The 24,110-nt window shown below is 50.0% G+C and overlaps 1 protein-coding gene across 7 annotated transcripts in view; it reads left to right on the top strand.

Annotated features, from left to right (window-relative positions):
* Nucleotides 1–24,110, top strand: part of HMGXB3 (HMG-box containing 3) — a 205,552-nt gene that overhangs the window by 125,024 nt on the left and 56,418 nt on the right. The window lies entirely within an intron of this gene.

Genomic DNA, 24,110 nt, shown 5'->3' with positions numbered 1-24,110 from the left:
GTGTCACACATATGGAAAGTGGGCGTGGTAATGACGGGTCATGGGCAGGGCCATATGTACATGAACCGCCTGACCTGAGGTCTCTGATATGTGTCACACATATGGAAAGTGGGTGTGGTAATGACAGGTCATGGGCGGGGCCATATGTACATGAACCGCCTGACCTGATGTCTCTGCTATGTGTCACACACATGGAAAGTGGGCGTGGTAATGTCAGGTCATGGACAGGGACATACGTCTCTGCTATGTGTCACACACATGCTCTCTGCACTACACTGAGCGGGAGGGAGGGAGACAGAGGGAAATAGAAAACACTCGTAGCCGTGCGAGCGAGTGGACTGCTCATGACAGTGTGATGCTGCGGAGTGTGGCGGCAGGGTAGTTTCTAGGCTAAATTGTTCGCAGGCCAAGGCTGTGCAAATTGCTATGTAGTGCTATGTAGCCACCCCCGCCCCCAGGTAGGCAGATTACCAATTACCAGTATAAGTTAGTCAGGTATAGGTGCCCCCAGTATAGGTAGCCAGGTATAGGTGCCCCCAGTATAGGTAGCCAGGTATAGGTGCCCCCAGTACAGGTAGCCAGGTATAGTTTCCCCCAGTATAGGTAGCCAGGTATAGGTGCCCCCAGTATAGGTAGCCAGGTATAGGTGCCCCCAGTATAGGTAGCCAGGTATAGTTTCCCCCAGTATAGGTAGCCAGGTATAGGTGCCCCCAGTATAGGTAGCCAGGTATAGGTGCCCCCAGTATAGGTAGCCAGGTATAGGTGCCCCCAGTATAGGTAGCCTGGTATAGCTGCCCCCAGTATAGGTAGCCAGGTATAGCTGCCCCCAGTATAGGTAGCCAGGTATAGGTGCCCCCAGTATAGGTAGCCAGGTATAGGTGCCTCCAGTATAAGTTAGTCAGGTATAGGTGCCCCCAGTATAAGTAGCCAGGTATAGGTGCCCCAGTATAGGTAGCCAGGTATAAGGTGCCCTCAGTATCGGTTAGTCCGGTATTTGTAGCCAGCTATAGGTGCCCCTGTATAGGTAGCCAGGTATAGGTGCCCCAGTATAGGTAGCCAGGTATAGGTACCCCCGGTATAGGTAGCCAGGTATAGGTGCCTCCAGTATAGGTAGTCAGATATAGGTGCCCCCAGTATAGGCAGTCAGGTATAGGTGCCTCCAGTATAGGTAGCCAGGTATAGGTGCCTCCAGTATAGGTTAGTCAGGTATAGGTGCCTCCAGTATAGGTAACCAGGTATAGTTGCCCCCAGTATAGGTAGCCAGGTATAGGTGCCCCAGTATAGGTAGTCAGGTATAGTTGCCCCCAGTATAGGTAGCCAAGTATAGTTGCCCCCAATATAGGTAGCCAGGTATAGGTGCCTCCAGTATAGGTTAGTCAGGTATAGGTGCCTCCAGTATAGGTAACCAGGTATAGGTGCCCCAGTATAGGTAGTCAGGTATAGGTGCCCCCAGTATAGGTAGCCAAGTATAGGTGCCTCCAGTATAGGTTAGTCAGGTTTAGGTGCCTCCAGTATAGGTAGCCAGGTATACTTGCCCCCAGTATAGGAAGCCAGGTATAGGTACCCCCAGTATAGGTAGCCAGGTATAGTTGCCCCCAGTATAGGTAGACAGGTATAGGTACCCCCAGTATAGGTAGCCAGGTATAGGTGCCTCCAGTATAGGTAGCCAGGTATAGGTGTCTCCAGTATAGGTAGCCATGTATACTTTCCCCAGTATAGGTAGTGAGGTATAGGTACCCCTAGTATAGGTAGCCAGGTATAGGTACCCCCAGTATAGGTTAGTCAGGTATAGGTGCCTCCAGTATAGGTTAGTCAGGTATAGGTGCCTCCAGTATAGGTTAGTCAGGTATAGGTGCCTCCAATATAGGTTAGTCAGGTATAGGTGCCTCCAGTATAGGTTAGTCAGGTATAGGTGCCTCCAGTATAGGTTAGTCAGGTATAGGTGCCTCCAGTATAGGTTAGTCAGGTATAGGTGTCTCCAGTATTGGAAATGGCTCAGATAGGAAAACAAAAGGAGGAGTCGGCACTACAGCTCTTTCTGCGTGGCATGAGGAGCAATGGCAGGATGGCAAGCCTTCTGGTCCTTAGGTACAAACAGCGTGCTCAGACTAGGAATGTACAGGGGAAGCAGGTTGAGATAAGAAGTGGATCAGTCGGCACTTGCTGTGAACTGTAATTTATTCAAAAGGAGGTAGCATATCACATCACATTCATAGGTGCAATAGAGGTAAACATACCATATGGAAGGCTGCGCGGTGATGGTGGGTGCTGGGCACAGATGAGCCTTACAGCCGTTTCGCGCTAGGCATGCGCTTCTACGGAGGCTGTCTCCAGTATTGGTTAGTCAGGTATAGGTGCCTCCAGTATAGGTTAGTCAGGTATAGGTGTCTCCAGTATTGGTTAGTCAGGTATAGGTGCCTCCAGTATAGGTTAGTCAGGTATAGGTGCTTCCAGTATAGGTTAGTCAGGTATAGGTGCTTCCAGTATAGGTTAGTCAGGTATAGGTGCTTCCAGTATAGGTTAGTCAGGTATAGGTGTCTCCAGTATAGGTTAGTCAGGTATAGGTGCCTCCAGTATAGGTTAGTCAGGTATAGGTGCCTCCAGTATAGGTTAGTCAGGTATAGGTGTCTCCAGTATTGGTTAGTCAGGTATAGGTGCCTCCAGTATTGGTTAGTCAGGTATAGGTGCCTCCAGTATTGGTTAGTCAGGTATAGGTGTCTCCAGTATTGGTTAGTCAGGTATAGGTGCCTGCAGTATAGGTTAGTCAGGTATAGGTACCTCCAGTATAGGTAGTCAGGCGGGGGCACATGCAGAGCGGGTTACAAAACTTACGTACATACCTTGCGGCATCCACACGCCACATGTACTTACTTCCTGTTCCCTTGCCTTCCATCTCATAGTAACAGAGCACCTTGGGGGCTCGCTCGCCCACCTACCCTGATATTAGCACCCTGATAACACCGGCACCCCCTCCCGCCACAGTGGCAGACAGGGTATTGGTGCTATCAGGGTCCCAATTAACATTTTGGGGGTGCTGCAGCACCGGCATGCTCCCCACCGCGCTGCCACTGAAGGTTGCTCATTAACGGTGCAATCTCCCAAACCGTTTGATCGATCAGATTATTGACAAATTATCATTCAGTTGATCTGAATTTTGGAATGTTTTTTTAGCTTATCGTTTTCTCCTTCCTTGGCGGGCCAAATGAGTGTTTCCTATCAATCGAAAGGACCATATCAGATGACTTATCGTTTGGGAAAGTGAATTGTTAGTGAGCACTTTAACCACCTTATGACCACCTAATGCCAGGTGGCTACCCCAGGATCGTGTAACGCCAGTTGGCAGTCGCAAGGCTACCCCAGGATCGTGTAACACCAATTGGCAGTCGCAAGGTGGCTACCCCAGGATCGTGTAACGCCAGTTGGCAGTCGCAAGGTGGCTACCCCAGGATCGTGTAACGCCAATTGGCAGTCGCAAGGTGGCTACACCATGATCGTGTAACGCCAATTGGCAGTCGCAAGGTGGCTACCCCAGGATCGTGTAACGCCAATTGGCAGTCGCAAGGTGGCTACCCCAGGATCGTGTAATGCCAGTTGGCAGTCGCAAGGTGGCGATCGTGTAATGCCAGTTGGCAGTCGCAAGGTGGCTACCCCAGGATCGTGTAATGCCAATTGGCAGTCGCAAGGTGGTTACTCCAGGATCATGTAACGCCAATTGGCAGTGGCAAGGTGGCTACCCCAGGATTGTGTAACGCCAATTGGCAGTCGCAAAGTGGCTACCCCAGGATCGTGTAACGCCAATTGGCAGTCGCAAGGTGGCTACTCCAGGATCATGTAACGACGATTGGCAGTCGCAAGGAGGCTACTCCAGGATCGTGTAACGACAATTGTCAGTCGCAAGGTGGCTACCCCAGGATCGTGTAACGCCAATTGGCATTCGCAAGGTGGCTACTCCAGGATCATGAAACGCCGATTGGCAGTCGCAAGGAGGCTACCCCAGGATCGTGTAACGCCAGTTGGCAGTCGCTAGGTGGCTATTTCAGGATCATGTAACGCCGATTGGCAGTCGCCAGGAGGCTACTCCAGGATCGTGTAACGCCAATTGGCAGTCGCTAGGTGGCTACCCCAGGATCGTGTAACGCCAATTGGCAGTCGCAAGGTGGCTACCCCAGGATCGTGTAACGCCAATTGGCAGTCGCAAGGTGGCTACCCCAGGATCGTGTAACGCCAATTGGCAGCCGCAAGGTGGCTACTCCAGGATCATGTAACGCCGATTGGCAGTCGCAAGGAGGCTACTCCAGGATCGTGTAACGCCTATTGGCAGTCGCAAAGTGGCTACCCCAGGTTCGCGTAACGCCGATTGGCAGTCGCAAGGTGGCTACCCCAGGATCATGTAACGCCAGTTGGCAGTCGCAAGGTGGCTACCCTAGGATTGTGTAACGCCTATTGGCAGTCGCAAAGTGGCTACCCCAGGTTCGCGTAACGCCGATTGGCAATCGCAAGGTGGCTACCCCAGGATCGTGTAACGCCAGTTGGCAGTCGCAAGGTGGATACCCCAGAATCGTGTAACGCCAATTGGCAGCCGCAAGGTGGCTACTCCTGGATCGTGTAACGCCGATTGGCAGTCGCAAGGAGGCTACTCCAGGATCGTGTAACACCAATTGTCAGTCGCAAGGTGGCTATCCCAGGATCGTGTAACGCCAATTGGCAGTCGCAAGGCGGCTACTCCAGGATCATGTAACGCTAATTGGCAGTCGCAAGGTGGCTACCCCAGGATCGTGTAACGCCAATTGGCAGCCGCAAGGTGGCTACTCCAGGATCGTGTAACGCCAATTGGCAGCCGCAAGGTGGCTACTCCAGGATTGTGTAACGCCAATTGGCAGTCGCAAGGTGGCTACCCCAGGATTGTGTAACGCCAATTGGCAGTCGCAAGGTGGCTACCCCAGGATCGTGTAACGCCTTTGGCAGCCGCAAGGTCGACATACTCGCCACGTGAGTTTTCCTCCTATGTCCTTGTCGGGGTGTACATTCCTCCTGATGCTGATGTCAAAGGTGTCTTACTGGAGCTCAGCGAGACCATCTCACAGTGGGAGACGTCCCTCCCAGACTCACTTTTCATTGTCATGGGCGACTTCAACAAGGCCAATCTTCGTCGAGACATGCCACGATACCACCAGCATGTGGAGTGCCCCACCAGGGGCGGGAACACTCTTGACCACTGCTACACAGCACTGAAGGATGCTTACAAGGCAGTCCCAGGGGCGGCTCTCGGCTTCTCTGACCACTGTGTCATCCACCTGATACCCACTTACAAGAGACGCCTAAAATCCGCTAAACCAACTCTTAGGTCCACCAAAGTATGGTCAGACGAGGCCAAGCTCCAACTCCAAGCCTGCCTTGACTGCACTGACTGGGAGGCCCTGGAAGCACCAAACATAGACGAGTGGGCAGATAACGTTGCCTCATACATCAGCTTCTGTGAAGACTCTTGCATACCAACCAAAGTCTTCAAGGTCTACCCGAACAACAAGCCGTGGTTCACTAACAAGCTACGGCAACTGCGGAGACGAAAGGAAGTCGCACACAAGACTGGCAACCAGGAGGACTACAGGAAGGTGAGAAATGACCTTAACAGAGTACTGAGGGCTGCCAAAAGGGATTATGCGGAGAGAAGGAAACAAAACCTGCGCTCAAACGACACTCGAGCTGTATGGAAGGGGCTCAGGGCTGCCACCAACTACAAGACCCCCCCCAAACAGGCACCACCCAGCCTGGAACTAGCCGAAGAACTCAGCAAGTTCTACTGCAGGTTTGAGAGGCAGGAAGAACCGAAGGTTCACCTGGAGCCGCTCAATAGAGTGGGGCCGAACCTCCGATTTTAGGTTCGCGAACTTACGCGTAAGGTTCGGTTCGCGTAAAAGTTCGCGAACCGCAATAGACTTCAATGGGGATGCGAACTTTGAAAAAAAAAAAATTATGCTGTCCACCAAAGTGATGGAAAAGATGTTTCAAGGGGTGTAACACCTGGAGGGGGGCATGGCGGAGTGGGATACATGCCAAAAGTCCCCGGGAAAAATCTGGATTTGACACAAAGCAGCGTTTTAAGGGCAGAAATCACATTGAATGCTAAATGACAGGCCTAAAGTGCTTTAAAACATCTTGCATGTGTATACATCAATCAGGTAGTGTAATTAAGGTACTGCTTCACACTGACACACCAAACTCACCGTGTAACGCACCGCAAACAGCTGTTTGTGTAGTGACGGCCGTGCTGGACTGGTGCGCACCATGGCGAGAGTGCAGGTTTTGGTGGCTTTACAGCCCATATGGTCGCCTGGCTGATGTAGCTGAATGACAGAACAGTGACTGTCCAGCTGATCAAATTTGGTCTGACCACAATGAGGCAACGACCTTATTATCGTGGGTGTGCCCCCCGAGACACTCATCTAGGCGCCGGTCATTGCTTCCATGTGATACGCAAGCCCCTTCACCACGGCAAGGTAATGATCACGAAGGGGAATGGGCGCATGTACATGCCTTTTCTTTTGTTGTTGCAGCTGCCCGCAGTGCAGCCAGAAAAATTAGGCAGTCATGTACACGCACCAGAAAAATTAGTACAGCGGCAGCGGCCTAAAAAATTCAGCAATCTGCCTGGAGTCCCGGACCCTGTTGGTGGTGGCGGACATGCTGACATGCTGTGTGGAGGGACTGGGAGTGACTTAGTCTTCTTGGGGCAGGCCAGGCAGCCAGTCACACGGCGTGCAGGCAGAGATGCTGTGTGTGCGGGGACTGACTTAGTCTTGGGGCGGGCAGCAGCCCTCCAGGATCCATGCCTCATTCATTTTGATAAAGGTGAGGTACTTAACAGTTTTGTGACTTAGGCGACTTCTCTTCTCAGTGACAATGCCTCCAGCTGCGCTGAAGGTCCTTTCTTACAGGAGTTCAAGGGTTCCTCATTGCTGTTCACAGCAGTGTCTACATCCACACTTAAGGCCAGGTAGTCGGCTACCTGTCGTTCCAGGCGTTGGTGGAGGGTGGATCCGGAAGGGCTACGGCGAGGCGTTGGACTAAAGAGCGTCCGTATGTCCGACATCACCATGAGATCGCTGGAGCGTCCTGTCTTTGACTGCGTGGACACGGGAGGAGGATTAGTGGCAGTGGTACCTTGCTGGCGTTGTGCTGTCACATCACCCTTAAAGGCACTGTAAAGCATAGCTGACAGCTGGTTCTGCATGTGCTGCATCCTTTCCACCTTCAGGTGAGTTGGTAACAGGTCCGCCACTTTGTGCCTGTACCCTCAACAGGCAGGAAAGCATAAAAGACGACATCTGCACAAAGTCGGATCCAGATGTACCATCCATCTCCTCTTGCTCTTCCTCAGTGACGTCACGTAAGTCAACCTCCTCCCCCCAGCCGCGAACAATACCACGGGAAGGTTGAGCAGCACAAGCCCCCTGCGACGCCTGCTGCGGTTGTTCTTCTGTCGCCGTCCCCTCCTCCTCCTCCCCCAAAGAAACACCTTGCTCATCATCCTCTGAGTCTGACTCGTCTTCTGCACACGACTTCTCTTCTTCCTCCTCCTCCCCCCTCTGTGCTGCCGCAGGTGTTGAGGAAACAGCTGGGTCTGATGAAAATTGGTCCCATGCCTGTTCCTGCCGTAACTGTTCCTGGTCACGCTCATTCACAGCTTCATCCGCCACTCTACGCACAGCACGCTCCAAGAAGTAAGCGTAGGGAATCAAGTCGCTGATGGTGCCTTCACTGCGGCTCACCAGGTTGGTCACCTCCTCAAACGGCCGCATGAGCCTGCATGCATTTCTCATCAGTGTCCAGTTGTCGGGCCAGAACATCCCCATCTTCCCAGACTGTTTCGTTCTACTGTAGTTATTATTATTATTATTTAGTATTTATATAGCGCCGACATATTACGCAGCGCTGTACAGTGTATATATATATATATATATCTTGTCACTAACTGTCCCTCAAAGGAGCTCACAATCTAATCCCTACCATTGTCATATGTCTATATTATAAGTTGTAGAGGTACTGGGTGACGGCTTTCTCCTGTTCTAGCAGGCGGGAGAACATGAGCAGGGTCGAATTCCATCGAGTCGGGCTATCGCAAATCAGGCGTCTCACCGGCAAGTTGTTTTTCCGCTGAATTTCCGCAAAGCGTGCCATGGCTGTGTAAGACCGCCTCAAATGCCCACAGAACTTCCTGGCCTGCTTCAGGACATCCGCTAAGCCAGGGTACTTTGACACAAATCTTTGAACAACTACATTCATGACATGTGCCATGCAGGGTATGTGTGTCAGCTTCCCCATATGCAAAGCGGCAAGGAGATTACTGCCGTTGTCGCACACCACGTTGCCTATCTCCAGGTGGTGCGGGGTCAGCCACTCATCCACCTGTTTCTTAAGAGCAGCCAGGAGAGCTGCTCCAGAGTGACTCTCCGCTTTGAGGCAAGACATGTCTAAGATGGCGTGACACCGTCGTACCTGGCATGCAGCATAGGCCCTGCGGAGCTGGGGCTGTGTAGCTGGAGAGGAGAACTGCCACTCAGCCAAGGAGGAGGAGGACAGCGAAGAGCATGTAGCAGGAGGAGAGGAGGTGGCAGGAGGCCTGCCTGCAAGCCATGGGGGTGTCACAATTTGGTCCGCTGCGCCCTGCTTGCCATCGTTCACCAGGTTGACCCAATGGGCTGTGTACGTAATGTAGCGGCCCTGCCCGTGCTTGGCAGACCAGTCATCCGTGGTCAGGTGTACCCTTGACCCAACGCTCTTCGCAAGAGATGACACCACTTGCCTCTCAACTTCACGGTGCAGTTGGGGTATGGCCTTTCTAGAAAAATAAGTGCGGCCTGGCATCTTCCACTGCGGTGTCCCGATGGCCACAAATTTACGGAAGACCTCAGAGTCCACCAGCCGGTATGGTAACAGCTGGCGAGCTAACAGTTCCACCACGCCAGCTGTCAGACGCCGGGCAAGGGGGTGACTGGCCGAAATTGGCTTCTTCCGCTCAAACATTTCCTTCACGGACACCTGACTGCTGCTGTGGGCAGAGGAGCAGGAACCGCTCAAGGGCAGAGGCGGAGTGGAGGAGGGTGCCTGTGAAGGTGCAAGGGAGAAAGCGGCAGAAGCAGATGATGCACCTGAAGGAGGAAGAGGAGAAGGAGGGTGACTTTTCTTTTGTGTGCTGCTGTTGCTTTTGCTCAGGTGGCCATCCCATTGCTGTTTGTGCCTTTTCTCCAGGTGCCTTCGTAAGGCACTTGTCCCTACGTGAGTGTTGGCCTTTCCACGGCTCAATTTTTGTTGGCAGAGCGAACAGATGGCTTTGCTCCGATCTGAGGCACACACATTAAAAAATTTCCACACCGCTGAGCCACCCTGGGATGTGGGCACTATGGGGACCTCAGCAGCTGATGCTGAAGGGCAAGTTGGCTGGCTGTACATCGCCACGATACATGGTGCCGGACACTGCCACCAGCTGTTTCTGACGAAGAGCTGCCCCAGCTTCTTTCAGCAACTTCTCTCCTCCTACTACTCTCCTGACTCCCCCTCTGAACTGTCCCCCTCTTCATCTCCTCTATTGGGAACATACAGAGGATCCGTATCATCGTCATCATCGTAATCATCCTGCCCAGCTTCGCTTGCCTCAGAAAAATCCAAACATGCACCATCAGTAGGTCCTTCATCCTCCTCACACGTTACATCCATAGTGTTGGCGCGTAACTCAGACATATGAGCTGGTGAAAATTCATCTGGCTGTAACAACAATGGCTGTGCCTCAGTGATTTCACCACTAAATAATTCTTGCGAAGTGTCAAATGCAGCGGAAGTGGTGCTAGTAGTAGCGCTGGTGGCTGAGCAAGATGAGGTGTTCTGTGTCGCTAAATACTCAACCACGTCCTGACAGTCTTGGGAAGTGATGGGACGTGCCTTCTTCCGAGCACTGTACTGTGGGCCAGGTCCACACGAAATTACATTTACATGACCTCGCACAGACCTGCCGGGTGGCCTTCCTCTGGCTCTGGCACTACCTCTTCCTCTACCTGTTTTGTCCATATCGGGTATGCACGGAGTGGTATATCACACTGCGTGCACTCACGTAGGTAGGTGGGTTCACTTAACTGCACAGGTATGCACACTGATGCGGTGGGTTCACTGAACAGAACAGGTATGCAGTGGCGGGTTCACTGAACAGAACCGGTATACAGTGGCGGGTTTGCAGTGGCAGGTTCACTGAACACAACAGGTATGCAGTGGCGGGTTCACTGAACAGGAATACAGTGGCGGGTTCACTGAACAGAACAGGTATGCAGTGGCGGGTTCACTGAACAGAACAGGTATGCAGTGGCAGGTTCACTGAACAGGTATGCAGTGGTGGGTTCACTGAACAGGTATGCAGTGGTGGGTTCACAGAACAGGTATGCAGTGGTGGGTTCACAGAACAGGTATGCAGTGGCAGGTTCACTGAACAGGTATGCAGTGGTGGGTTCACTGAACAGAACAGGTATACAGTGGCAGGTTCACTGAACAGAACAGGTATGCAGTGGCGGGTTCACTGAACAGTACAGGTATGCAGTGGCGGGTTCACTGAACAGAACAGGTATACAGTGGCAGGTTCACTGAACAGAACAGGTATGCAGTGGCGGGTTCACTGAACAGTACAGGTATGCAGTGGCGGGTTCACAGAACAGGTATGCAGTGACAGGTTCACTGAACAGAACAGGTATGCAGTGACGGCTTCACTGAACAGTACAGGTATGCAGTGGCGGGTTCACAGAACAGGTATGCAGTGGCAGGTTCACTGAACAGGTATACAGTGGCGGGTTCACTGAACACAACAGGTATGCAGTGGCGGGTTCACTGAACAGGAATACAGTGGCGGGTTCACTGAACAGAACAGGTATGCAGTGGCGGGTTCACTGAACAGTACAGGTATGCAGTGGCAGGTTCACTGAACAGGTATGCAGTGGTGGGTTCACTGAACAGGTATGCAGTGGTGGGTTCACTGAACAGGTATGCAGTGGTGGGTTCACAGAACAGGTATGCAATGGTGGGTTCACAGAACAGGTATGCAGTGGCAGGTTCACTGAACAGGTATGCAGTGGCGGGTTCACTGAACAGGTATGCAGTGGTGGGTTCACAGTACAGGTATGCAGTGGTGGGTTCACAGAATAGGTATGCAGTGGCAGGTTCACTGAACAGGTATGCAGGTATCCAGTGGGCTCACTGAACAGAACAGGTATGGTGGGCTCACTGAACAGAACAGGTATGCAGCCAGGAACAAGCTAAGCCTAACTAATCTTTCACTGTGAGAGACAGTCTGCAGCAGCTCGCCCTACTCTCACTAACGCAGGCACTCGAGTGAGCGTAATGGCCGCCGCTGCCTGCCTTTTATTAGGGGGGAAGTGGCTCCAGGGGCTAGTGTAGCCTAATTGGCTACACTGGGCCTGCTGACTGTGATGTAGAGGGTCAAAGTTGACCCTCATGGTGCATTATGGGGCAAACCAAACTTCCGCAAAAGTTCGCCTGCGGGACCCGAACGCGAACCACTGAAGTTCGCATGGAACCGTTCGCAGGCGAACCGTTCGGCCCAACTCTACCGCTCAACACCCCTCCCCGAATCAAGGAGAACATCATGAGCCCACCTCCTTCTCTAGTGGTGAGCGATGCTGAAGTCCTGCAACTCCTGGCAAGACTAAACACCAGGAAAGCCCATAGACCGGACGGTGTGTCTCCAGCCTGCCTGAAAACCTGCTCCAGGCAACTCGCTCCCGTTCTCTCCGCCATCTTCACCAAATCACTAAGCGAAGGAATAGTCCCCAGATGCTTCAAGAGGTCGACCATCATACCTGTCCCTAAGAAACAAGGAGCCTCGGAGCTGAACAACTTTAGGCCGGTAGCCCTTACGTCCATCATAATGAAAACTCTGGAGCGAGCGGTCCTTTCCAACCTCAAGACCTCCACTCTGCACTTTCTAGACCCCCATCAGTTCGCGTACAGGGCAAACAGGTCCACTGACGATGCAATAAACATCTGCCTGGAGTCCATCTATGACCACCTGGACAGACCAGACACGTACGCCAGAATACTACTCCTGGACTTTAGCTCTGCGTCTAATACGATTTGCCCACGCATTCTACAAGGAGAACTAACCACACTTGGTGCGCACCCAAGCCTGCGCCTCTGGATCACAGACTTTCTCACCAACAGGACCCAATCTGTCAGGCTGGGTGAGATCCACTCACAAATTATGACCACGAACACAGGGGCCCCTCAGGGCTGTGTCTTGTCTCCACTGCTGTTCTCCCTCTACACAAACAATTGTAGATCCAAGGCATATTCGGTCAAGGTCATTAAGTTCGCCGACGACACCACCATTGTTGGTCTCGTCACCAAGGACAACATCCAGGAGTACTGTCAGCAGGTGGAGAGAATCTGTCACTGGTGCAAAGAGTACAGGCTAGTGCTCAACGCGGCAAAAACTGTCGAGCTAATTGTTGATTTCAGGAAATTCGCTCCCACCCCACCTCCAATTCACATTGATGGTACGGAAGTGGCCAGAGTGCCCTGCGCCCGTCTTTTGGGCACCACCATCTCCAGTGACCTCAGCTGGAGGCCCAACATCACCGCCACCCAAAGGAAAGCCCAACAGAGACTCTACCTCCTTCGTCAGCTGAGGAAGTTCGGCATGGCCCCAGAGATCTTGACCAGCTTCTACTCCGCCACCATTGAATCGATTCTCTGCTCTTCCATCCTGGTCTGGTACTCCGGCTCCACCGCCAGCGACAGGCTCACACTTCAGAGGGTCATCAGGGCAGCGGAGAGGGTCATTGGAAGACCTCTCCCTGCACTCGACCTCCTACACAAGAGAAGGCTGAGAGTGAGGGCGCTGAAGATCGCTAATGATCCATCTCACCCAGGCCACCGCTACTTCTGTCAGCTCCCACTGGGACGGAGGCTTCGGGCCATCTCCACAAGGACTGCCAGACACAGTAACTCTTTCTTCCCTTCGGCCGTCAGCCTCCTTAATTCCCTTCACATACTCCCTTCAGCAAACAAAATCTAATTGTTGATTGGCCAGTCTAGTCTATGACTTTTTGAAACCGTTACGAGCAATGTGGAACCGCTGGCCTAGTATGTAACACAATTGTATTACAATAATGTAGATGTAACTGCTTGTCCTCTGTGTATAGTGTTAAGTGTCAACTTTCTGTTCTTGCTGTTCTATACTACCTATCGTTGTTCTCTGAGCTATTATGTACTGTGCCAAACCCAATTCCGGGCATGACCCAGTCGTGCTTGGCGAAATAAAGAATTCCTGATTCCTGATGTAACTCCAATTGGCAGCCGCAAGGTGGTTACCCCAGGATCGTGTAACTCCAATTGGCAGCCGCAAGGTGGTTACCCCAGGATCATATAACGCCAATTGGCAGTCACAAGGTGGCTACCCCAGGATCGTGTAATGCCAAGTGGCAATGGCAAGGTGGTTACCCCAGGATCGTGTAACGCCAATTGGCAGTCACAAGGTGGCTACCCCAGGATCGTGTAACGCCAAGTGGCAGTGGCAAGGTGGTTACCCCAGGATCGTGTAACGCCAAGTGGCAGTCGCAAGTGGTTACCCCAGGATCGTGTAACGCCAATTGGCAGTCACAAGGTGGCTACCCCAGGATCGTGTAACGCCAAGTGGCAATGGCAAGGTGGCTACTCCAGGATCATGTCTGCTCCTCTGGGAGCCTTTTAATATTTTTAATAGTTTTTTAATTGTATCCAGCTTGTTGAAATAAAGATAAAGACGTTTTTTCATTGGAGACATTGTACAGTGTATATTTTTTTTGATACATATGTATTGCCCAGGATGGCTTTTTCTTTCTCTTTAATGGTGGTACCCCAGCGAGTGAGGTGTGTGCCTGCTAGATTACTATCTGACCATGTGACTAGCATAGATGTGTGGCTGCTATATTACTATCTGACTATGTGACCAGCATAGGTGTGTGGCTGCTAGATTACTATCTGACCATGTGACTAGCATAGGTGTGTGGCTGCTAGATTACTATCTGACCATGTGACTGGCATAGGTGTGTGGCTGCTAGATTACTATCTGACCATGTGACTAGCATAGGTGTGTGGCTGCTAGATTACTATCTGACCATGGGACTAGCATAGGTGTGTGGCTGCTATATTACTATCTGACCATGTGACTAGCATAGGTGTGTGGCTGCTAGATTACTATCTGACCATGTGACTAGCATAGGTGTGTGGCTGCTAGATTACTATCTGACCATGTGACTAGCATAGCTGTGTGGCTGCTAGATTACTATCTGACCATGTGACTAGCGTAGGTGTGTGGCTGCTATATTACTATCTGACCATGTGACTAGCATAGGTGTGTGGCTGCTAGATTACTATCTGACCATGTGACTGGCATAGGTGTGTGGCTGCTAGATTACTATCTGACCATGTGACTGGCATAGGTGTGTGACTGCTAGATTACTATCTGACCATGTGACTAGCATAGATGTGTGGCTGCTAGATTACTATCTGACCATGTGACTAGCATAGGTGTGTGGCTGCTAGATTACTATCTGACCATGTGACTAGCATAGGTGTGTGGCTGCTAGATTACTATCTGACCATGTGACTAGCATAGGTGTGTGGCTGCTAGATTACTATCTGACCATGTGACTAGCATAGGTGTGTGACTGCTAGATTACTATCTGACCATGTGACTAGCATAGATGTGTGACTGCTAGATTACTATCTGACCATGTGACTGGCATAGGTGTGTGGCTGCTAGATTACTATCTGACCATGTGACTAGCATAGGTGTGTGGCTGCTAGATTACTATCTGACCATGTGACTAGCATAGGTGTGGCTGCTAGATTACTATCTGACCATGTGACTAGGTGTGTGGCTGCTAGATTACTATCTGACCATGTGACTAGCATAGGTGTGTGGCTGCTAGATTACTATCTGACCATGTGACTAGCATAGGTGTGTGGCTGCTATATTACTATCTGACCATGTGACTAGCATAGGTGTGTGGCTGCTAGATTACTATCTGACCATGTGACTGGCATAGGTGTGTGGCTGCTAGATTACTATCTGACCATGTGACTAGCATAGGTGTGTGGCTGCTAGATTACTATCTGACCATGTGACTAGCATAGGTGTGGCTGCTAGATTACTATCTGACCATGTGACTAGCATAGGTGTGTGGCTGCTAGATTACTATCTGACCATGTGACTAGCATAGGTGTGTGGCTGCTAGATTACTATCTGATCATGTGACTAGCATAGGTGTGTGGCTGCTAGATTACTATCTGACCATGTGACTAGCATAGGTGTGTGGCTGCTAGATTACTATCTGACCATGTGACTAGCATAGGTGTGTGGCTGCTAGATTACTATCTGACCATGTGACTGGCATAGGTGTGTGGCTGCTAGATTACTATCTGACCATGTGACTAGCATAGGTGTGTGGCTGCTAGATTACTATCTGACCATGTGACTAGCATAGGTGTGTGGCTGCTATATTACTATCTGACCATGTGACTAGCATAGGTGTGTGGCTGCTATATTACTATCTGACCATGTGACTAGCATAGGTGTGTGGCTGCTAGATTACTATCTGACCATGTGACTAGGTGTGTGGCTGCTAGATTACTATCTGACCATGTGACTGGCATAGATGTGTGACTGCTAGATTACTATCTGACCATGTGACTAGCATAGGTGTGTGGCTGCTAGATTACTATCTGACCATGTGACTAGCATAGGTGTGTGGCTGCTAGATTACTATCTGACCATGTGACTAGCATAGGTGTGTGGCTGCTATATTACTATCTGACCATGTGACTAGCATAGGTGTGTGGCTGCTAGATTACTATCTGACCATGTGACTAGCATAGATGTGTGGCTGCTAGATTACTATCTGACCATGTGACTAGCATAGGTGTGTGGCTGCTAGATTACTATCTGACCATGTGACTGGCATAGGTGTGTGGCTGCTAGATTACTATCTGACCATGTGACTAGCATAGGTGTGTTGCTGCTAGATTACTATCTGACCATGTGACTAGCATAGGTGTGTGGCTGCTAGATTACTATCTGACCATGTGACTAGCATAGATGTGTGGCTGCTAGATTACTATCTGACCATGTGACTAGCATAGGTGTGTGGCTGCTAGATTACTATCTGACCATGTGACTAGCATAGGTGTGTGGCTGCTAGATTACTATCTGACCATGTGACTAGCATAGGTGTGTGGCTGCTAGATTACTATCTGACCATGTGACTAGCATAGGTGTATGGCTGCTAGATTACTATCTGATCATGTGACTAGCATAGGTGTGTGGCTGCTAGATTACTATCTGACCATGTGACTAGGTGTGTGGCTGCTATATTACTATCTGATCATGTGACTAGCATAGGTGTGTGGCTGCTAGATTACTATCTGACCATGTGACTAGCATAGGTGTGTGGCTGCTAGATTACTATCTGACCATGTGACTAGCGTAGGTGTGTGGCTGCTATATTACTATCTGACCATGTGACTGGCATAGGTGTGTGGCTGCTAGATTACTATCTGACCATGTGACTAGCATAGGTGTGTGGCTGCTAGATTACTATCTGACCATGTGACTAGCATAGGTGTGTGGCTGCTAGATTACTATCTGACCATGTGACTAGCATAGATGTGTGGCTGCTAGATTACTATCTGACCATGTGACTAGCATAGGTGTGTGGCTGCTATATTACTATCTGACCATGTGACTAGCATAGGTGTGTGGCTGCTATATTACTATCTGACCATGTGACTAGCATAGGTGTGTGGCTGCTAGATTACTATCTGACCATGTGACTAGCATAGGTGTGTGGCTGCTAGATTACTATCTGACCATGTGACTAGCATAGGTGTGTGGCTGCTAGATTACTATCTGATCATGTGACTAGCATAGGTGTGTGGCTGCTAGATTATTATCTGACCATGTGACTAGCATAGGTGTGTGGCTGCTAGATTACTATCTGACCATGTGACTAGCATAGGTATGTGGCTGCTAGATTACTATCTGACCATGTGACTAGCATAGGTGTGTGGCTGCTAGATTACTATCTGACCATGTGACTAGCATAGGTGTGTGGCTGCTAGATTACTATCTGACCATGTGACTAGCATAGGTGTGTGACTGCTAGATTACTATCTGACCATGTGACTAGCATAGGTGTGTGGCTGCTAGATTACTATCTGACCATGTGACTAGCATAGATGTGTGGCTGCTAGATTACTATCTGACCATGTGACTAGCATAGGTGTGTGGCTGCTAGATTACTATCTGACCATGTGACTAGCATAGGTGTGTGGCTGCTAGATTACTATCTGACCATGTGACTAGCATAGGTGTGTGGCTGCTAGATTACTATCTGACCATGTGACTAGCATAGGTGTATGGCTGCTAGATTACTATCTGATCATGTGACTAGCATAGGTGTGTGGCTGCTAGATTACTATCTGACCATGTGACTAGGTGTGTGGCTGCTATATTACTATCTGATCATGTGACTAGCATAGGTGTGTGGCTGCTAGATTACTATCTGACCATGTGACTAGCGTAGGTGTGTGGCTGCTATATTACTATCTGACCATGTGACTAGCTTAGGTGTGTGGCTGCTAGATTACTATCTGACCATGTGACTAGCATAGGTGTGTGGCTGCTAGATTACTATCTGACCATGTGACTAGCATAGATGTGTGGCTGCTATATTACTATCTGACTATGTGACCAGCATAGGTGTGTGGCTGCTAGATTACTATCTGACCATGTGACTAGCATAGGTGTGTGGCTGCTAGATTACTATCTGATCATGTGACTAGCATAGGTGTGTGGCTGCTAGATTATTATCTGACCATGTGACTAGCATAGGTGTGTGGCTGCTAGATTACTATCTGATCATGTGACTAGCATAGGTGTGTGGCTGCTAGATTACTATCTGACCATGTGACTAGCATAGGTGTGTGGCTGCTATATTACTATCTGACCATGTGACTAGCATAGGTGTGTGGCTGCTAGATTACTATCTGACCATGTGACTAGCATAGGTGTGTGGCTGCTAGATTACTATCTGACCATGTGACTAGCATAGGTGTGTGGCTGCTAGATTACTATCTGACCATGTGACTAGCATAGGTGTGTGGCTGCTAGATTACTATCTGACCATGTGACTAGCATATGTGTGTGGCTGCTAGATTACTATCTAACCATGTGACTAGCATATGTGTGTGGCTGCTAGATTACTATCTGACCATGTGACTGGCATAGGTGTGTGACTGCTAGATTACTATCTGACCATGTGACTAGCATAGGTGTGTGGCTGCTATATTACTATCTGACCATGTGACTAGCATAGGTGTGTGGCTGCTAGATTACTATCTGACCATGTGACTAGCATAGGTGTGTGGCTGCTAGATTACTATCTGACCATGTGACTAGCATAGGTGTGTGGCTGCTAGATTACTATCTGACCATGTGACTAGCATAGGTGTTTGGCTGCTAGATTACTATCTGACCATGTGACTAGCATAGGTGTGTGGCTGATATATTACTATCTGACCATGTGACTAGCATAGGTGTGTGGCTGATATATTACTATCTGACCATGTGACTAGCATAGGTGTGTGGCTGCTAGATTACTATCTGACCATGTGACTAGCATAGGTGTGTGGCTGCTAGATTACTATCTGACCATGTGACTAGCATAGGTGTGTGACTGCTAGATTACTATCTGACCATGTGACTGGCATAGGTGTGTGGCTGCTAGATTACTATCTGACCATGTGACTAGCATAGGTGTGTGGCTGCTAGATTACTATGACCATGTGACTAGCATAGGTGTGTGGCTGCTAGATTACTATCTGACCATGGGACTAGCATAGGTGTGTGGCTGCTGGATTACTATCTGACCATGTGACTAGCATAGATGTGTGGCTGCTAGATTACTATCTGACCATGTGACTAGCATAGGTGTGTGGCTGCTAGATTACTACCTGACCATGTGACTAGGTGTGTGGCTGCTAGATTACTATCTGACCATGTGACTAGCATAGGTGTGTGGCTGCTAGATTACTATCTGACTATGTGACTAGCATAGGTGTGTGGCTGCTAGATTACTATCTGACCATGTGACTAGCATAGGTGTGTGGCTGCTAGATTACTATCTGACCATGTGACTAGCATAGGTGTGTGGCTGCTAGATTACTATCTGACCATGTGACTAGCATAGGTGTGTGGCTGCTAGATTACTATCTGACCATGTGACTAGCATATGTGTGTGGCTGCTAGATTACTATCTGACCATGTGACTAGCATAGGTGTGTGGCTGCTAGATTACTATCTGATCATGTGACTAGCATAGGTGTGTGGCTGCTAGATTATTATCTGACCATGTGACTAGCATAGGTGTGTGGCTGCTAGATTACTATCTGATCATGTGACTAGCATAGGTGTGTGGCTGCTAGATTACTATCTGACCATGTGACTAGCATAGGTGTGTGGCTGCTAGATTACTATCTGACCATGTGACTAGCATAGGTGTGTGGCTGCTAGATTACTATCTGACCATGTGACTAGCATATGTGTGTGGCTGCTAGATTACTATCTGACCATGTGACTAGCATATGTGTGTGGCTGCTAGATTACTATCTGACCATGTGACTGGCATAGGTGTGTGACTGCTAGATTACTATCTGACCATGTGACTAGCATAGGTGTGTGGCTGCTAGATTACTATCTGACCATGTGACTAGCATAGGTGTGTGGCTGCTAGATTACTATCTGACCATGTGACTAGCATAGGTGTGTGGCTGCTATATTACTATCTGACCATGTGACTAGCATAGGTGTGTGACTGCTAGATTACTATCTGACCATGTGACTAGCATAGGTGTGTGGCTGATATATTATTATCTGACCATGTGACTAGCATAGGTGTGTGGCTGATATATTACTATCTGACCATGTGACTAGCATAGGTGTGTGGCTGCTAGATTACTATCTGACCATGTGACTAGCATAGGTGTGTGGCTGCTAGATTACTATCTGACCATGTGACTAGCATAGGTGTGTGACTGCTAGATTACTATCTGACCATGTGACTGGCATAGGTGTGTGGCTGCTAGATTACTATCTGACCATGTGACTAGCATAGGTGTGTGGCTGCTAGATTACTATCTGACCATGTGACTAGCATAGGTGTGTGGCTGCTAGATTACTATCTGACCATGGGACTAGCATAGGTGTGTGGCTGCTAGATTACTATCTGACCATGTGACTAGCATAGGTGTGTGGCTGCTAGATTACTATCTGACCATGTGACTAGCATAGATGTGTGGCTGCTAGATTACTATCTGACCATGTGACTAGCATAAGTGTGTGGCTGCTAGATTACTATCTGACCATGTGACTAGCATAGGTGTGTGGCTGTTAGATTACTATCTGACCATGTGACTAGGTGTGTGGCTGCTAGATTACTATCTGACCATGTGACTAGCATAGGTGTGTGGCTGCTAGATTACTATCTGACTATGTGACTAGCATAGGTGTGTGGCTGCTAGATTACTATCTGACCATGTGACTAGCATAGGTGTGTGGCTGCTAGATTACTATCTGACCATGTGACTAGCATAGGTGTGTGGCTGCTAAATTACTATCTGACCATGTGACTAGCATAGGTGTGTGGCTGCTAGATTACTATCTGACTATGTGACTAGCACAGGTGTGTGGCTGCTAGATTACTATCTGACCATGTGACTAGCATAGGTTTGTGGCTGCTAGATTACTATCTGACCATGTGACTAGCATAGGTGTGTGGCTGCTAGATTACTATCTGACCATGTGACTAGCATAGGTGTGTGACTGCTATATTACTATCTGACCATGTGACTAGCATAGATGTGTGGCTGCTAGATTACTATCTGACCATGTGACTAGCATAGGTGTGTGGCTGCTAGATTACTATCTGACCATGTGACTAGCATAGGTGTGTGGCTGCTAGATTACTATCTGACCATGTGACTAGCATAGCTGTGTGGCTGCTAGATTACTATCTGACCATGTGACTAGCATAGGTGTGTGGCTGCTAGATTACTATCTGACCATGTGACTAGCATAGGTGTGTGGCTGCTAGATTACTATCTGACCATGTGACTAGCATAGCTGTGTGGCTGCTAGATTACTATCTGACCATGTGACTAGCATAGGTGTGTGGCTGCTAGATTACTATCTGACCATGTGACTAGCATAGGTGTGTGGCTGCTAGATTACTATCTGACCATGTGACTAGCATAGGTGTGTGGCTGCTAGATTACTATCTGACCACATGACTAGCATAGGTGTGTGGCTGCTAGATTACTATCTGACCATGTGACTAGCATAGGTGTGTGGCTGCTAGATTACTATCTGACCATGTGACTAGCATAGGTGTGTGGCTGCTAGATTACTATCTGACCATGTGACTAGCATAGATGTGTGGCTGCTAGATTACTATCTGACCATGTGACTAGCATAGGTGTGTGGCTGCTAGATTACTATCTGACCATGTGACTAGCATAGGTGTGTGGCTGCTAGATTACTATCTGACTATGTGACTAGCATAGGTGTGTGGCTGCTAGATTACTATCTGACCATGTGACTAGCATAGGTGTGTGGCTGCTAGATTACTATCTGACCATGTGACTAGCATAGGTGTGTGGCTGCTAGATTACTATCTGACCATGTGACTAGCATAGATGTGTGGCTGCTAGATTACTATCTGAAATATGCTGCAAAATATTAAAGTATACCTCAAGTGAAATTTTCTCTGTAGTCGGGACCCAGTCAGACTATAGCATCCCTCAATGATAAGGAATTACAGGCATAAAACTCTTTCTTCACAGAAAACAGCTTCTGAGAGCAGGGAATAGATAATAAAGGTTAATAGTTCATATATTTGAGCTCTCTGAGACATGGGACAAACTGTGTCATTGAGCACAGACAAAAAAATAAACTTTTTTTTTTACGTTTTTAAACATAACATAAAGCTGTGTGTTATCTAAAAGTCATTTTTAAAGAGATTCTGAAGTCTCGTAAAAATCATGTTTTTAATTAAAAAATGTGTTTTACATCTTTGCCCTACCTAAACCGCCGCATCCCCGCCGCTGTAATCTTACTAAATCCCCCCAAACTCCCTGGGGGGCAGTCCGAGCAGCGCTTCTATGAGAGGCAGAGCTATGAGCCGCAGTTCTGCCTCTTAGCTCCTCTATCAGCGCCGGATCGCCGCCGCTATAATCTTACTAAATCCCCCCACACTCCCCAGGGGGCAGTCCGGGCAGCGCTTCTATGAGAGGCAGAGCTATGAGCCGCAGTTCTGCCTCTTAGCTCCTCTATCAGCGCCGGATCGCCGCCGCTGTAATCTTACTAAATCCCCCCACACTCCCCAGGGGGCAGTCCGAGCAGCGCTTCCATGAGAGGCAGAGCTATGAGCCGCAGTTCTGCCTCTTAGCTCCTCTATCAGCGCCGGATCGCCGCCGCTGTAATCTTACTAAATCCCCCCACACTCCCCAGGGGGCAGTCCGAGCAGCGCTTCCATGAGAGGCAGAGCTATGAGCCGCAGTTCTGCCTCTTAGCTCCTCTATCAGCGCCGGATCGCCGCCGCTGTAATCTTACTAAATCCCCCCACACTCCCCAGGGGGCAGTCCGAGCAGCGCTTCTATGAGAGGCAGAGCTATGAGCCGCAGTTCTGCCTCTTAGCTCCTCTATCAGCGCCGGATCGCCGCCGCTGTAATCTTACTAAATCCCCCCACACTCCCCAGGGGGCAGTCCGAGCAGCGCTTCTATGAGAGGCAGAGCTATGAGCCGCAGTTCTGCCTCTTAGCTCCTCTATCAGCGCCGGATCGCCGCCGCTGTAATCTTACTAAATCCCCCCACACTCCCCAGGGGGCAGTCCGAGCAGCGCTTCTATGGGAGGCAGAGCTATGAGCCTCAGTTCTGCCTCTTAGCTCCTCTATCAGCGCCGGATCGCCGCCGCTGTAATCTTACTAAATCCCCCCACACTCCCCAGGGGGCAGTCCGAGCAGCGCTTCTATGAGAGGCAGAGCTATGAGCCGCAGTTCTGCCTCTTAGCTCCTCTATCAGCGCCGGATCGCCGCCGCTGTAATCTTACTAAATCCCCCCACACTCCCCAGGGGGCAGTCCGAGCAGCGCTTCTATGAGAGGCAGAGCTATGAGCCGCAGTTCTGCCTCTTAGCTCCTCTATCAGCGCCGGATCGCCGCCGCTGTAATCTTACTAAATCCCCCCACACTCCCCAGGGGGCAGTCCGAGCAGCGCTTCCATGAGAGGCAGAGCTATGAGCCGCAGTTCTGCCTCTTAGCTCCTCTATCAGCGCCGGATCGCCGCCGCTATAATCTTACTAAATCCCCCCACACTCCCCAGGGGGCAGTCCGGGCAGCGCTTCTATGAGAGGCAGAGCTATGAGCCGCAGTTCTGCCTCTTAGCTCCTCTATCAGCGCCGGATCGCCGCCGCTGTAATCTTACTAAATCCCCCCAAACTCCCCAGGGGGCAGTCCGAGCAGCGCTTCTATGAGAGGCAGAGCTATGAGCCTCAGTTCTGCCTCTTAGCTCCTCTATCAGCGCCGGATCGCCGCCGCTGTAATCTTACTAAATCCCCCCACACTCCCCAGGGGGCAGTCCGGGCAGCGCTTCCATGAGAGGCAGAGCTATGAGCCGCAGTTCTGCCTCTTAGCTCCTCTATCAGCGCCGGATCGCCGCCACTGTAATCTTACTAAATCCCCCCACACTCCCCAGGGGGCAGTCCGAGCAGCGCTTCTATGAGAGGCAGAGCTATGAGCCGCAGTTCTGCCTCTTAGCTCCTCTATCAGCGCCGGATCGCCGCCGCTGTAATCTTACTAAATCCCCCCACACTCCCCAGGGGGCAGTCCGAGCAGCGCTTCCATGAGAGGCAGAGCTATGAGCCGCAGTTCTGCCTCTTAGCTCCTCTATCAGCGCCGGATCGCCGCCGCTATAATCTTACTAAATCCCCCCACACTCCCCAGGGGGCAGTCCGGGCAGCGC

Source organism: Hyperolius riggenbachi, chromosome 3, assembly GCF_040937935.1.
Source record: "Hyperolius riggenbachi isolate aHypRig1 chromosome 3, aHypRig1.pri, whole genome shotgun sequence".
Taxonomy (NCBI): Eukaryota; Metazoa; Chordata; class Amphibia; order Anura; family Hyperoliidae; genus Hyperolius; species Hyperolius riggenbachi.
This window is presented reverse-complemented; position numbering and strand designations above follow the sequence as displayed.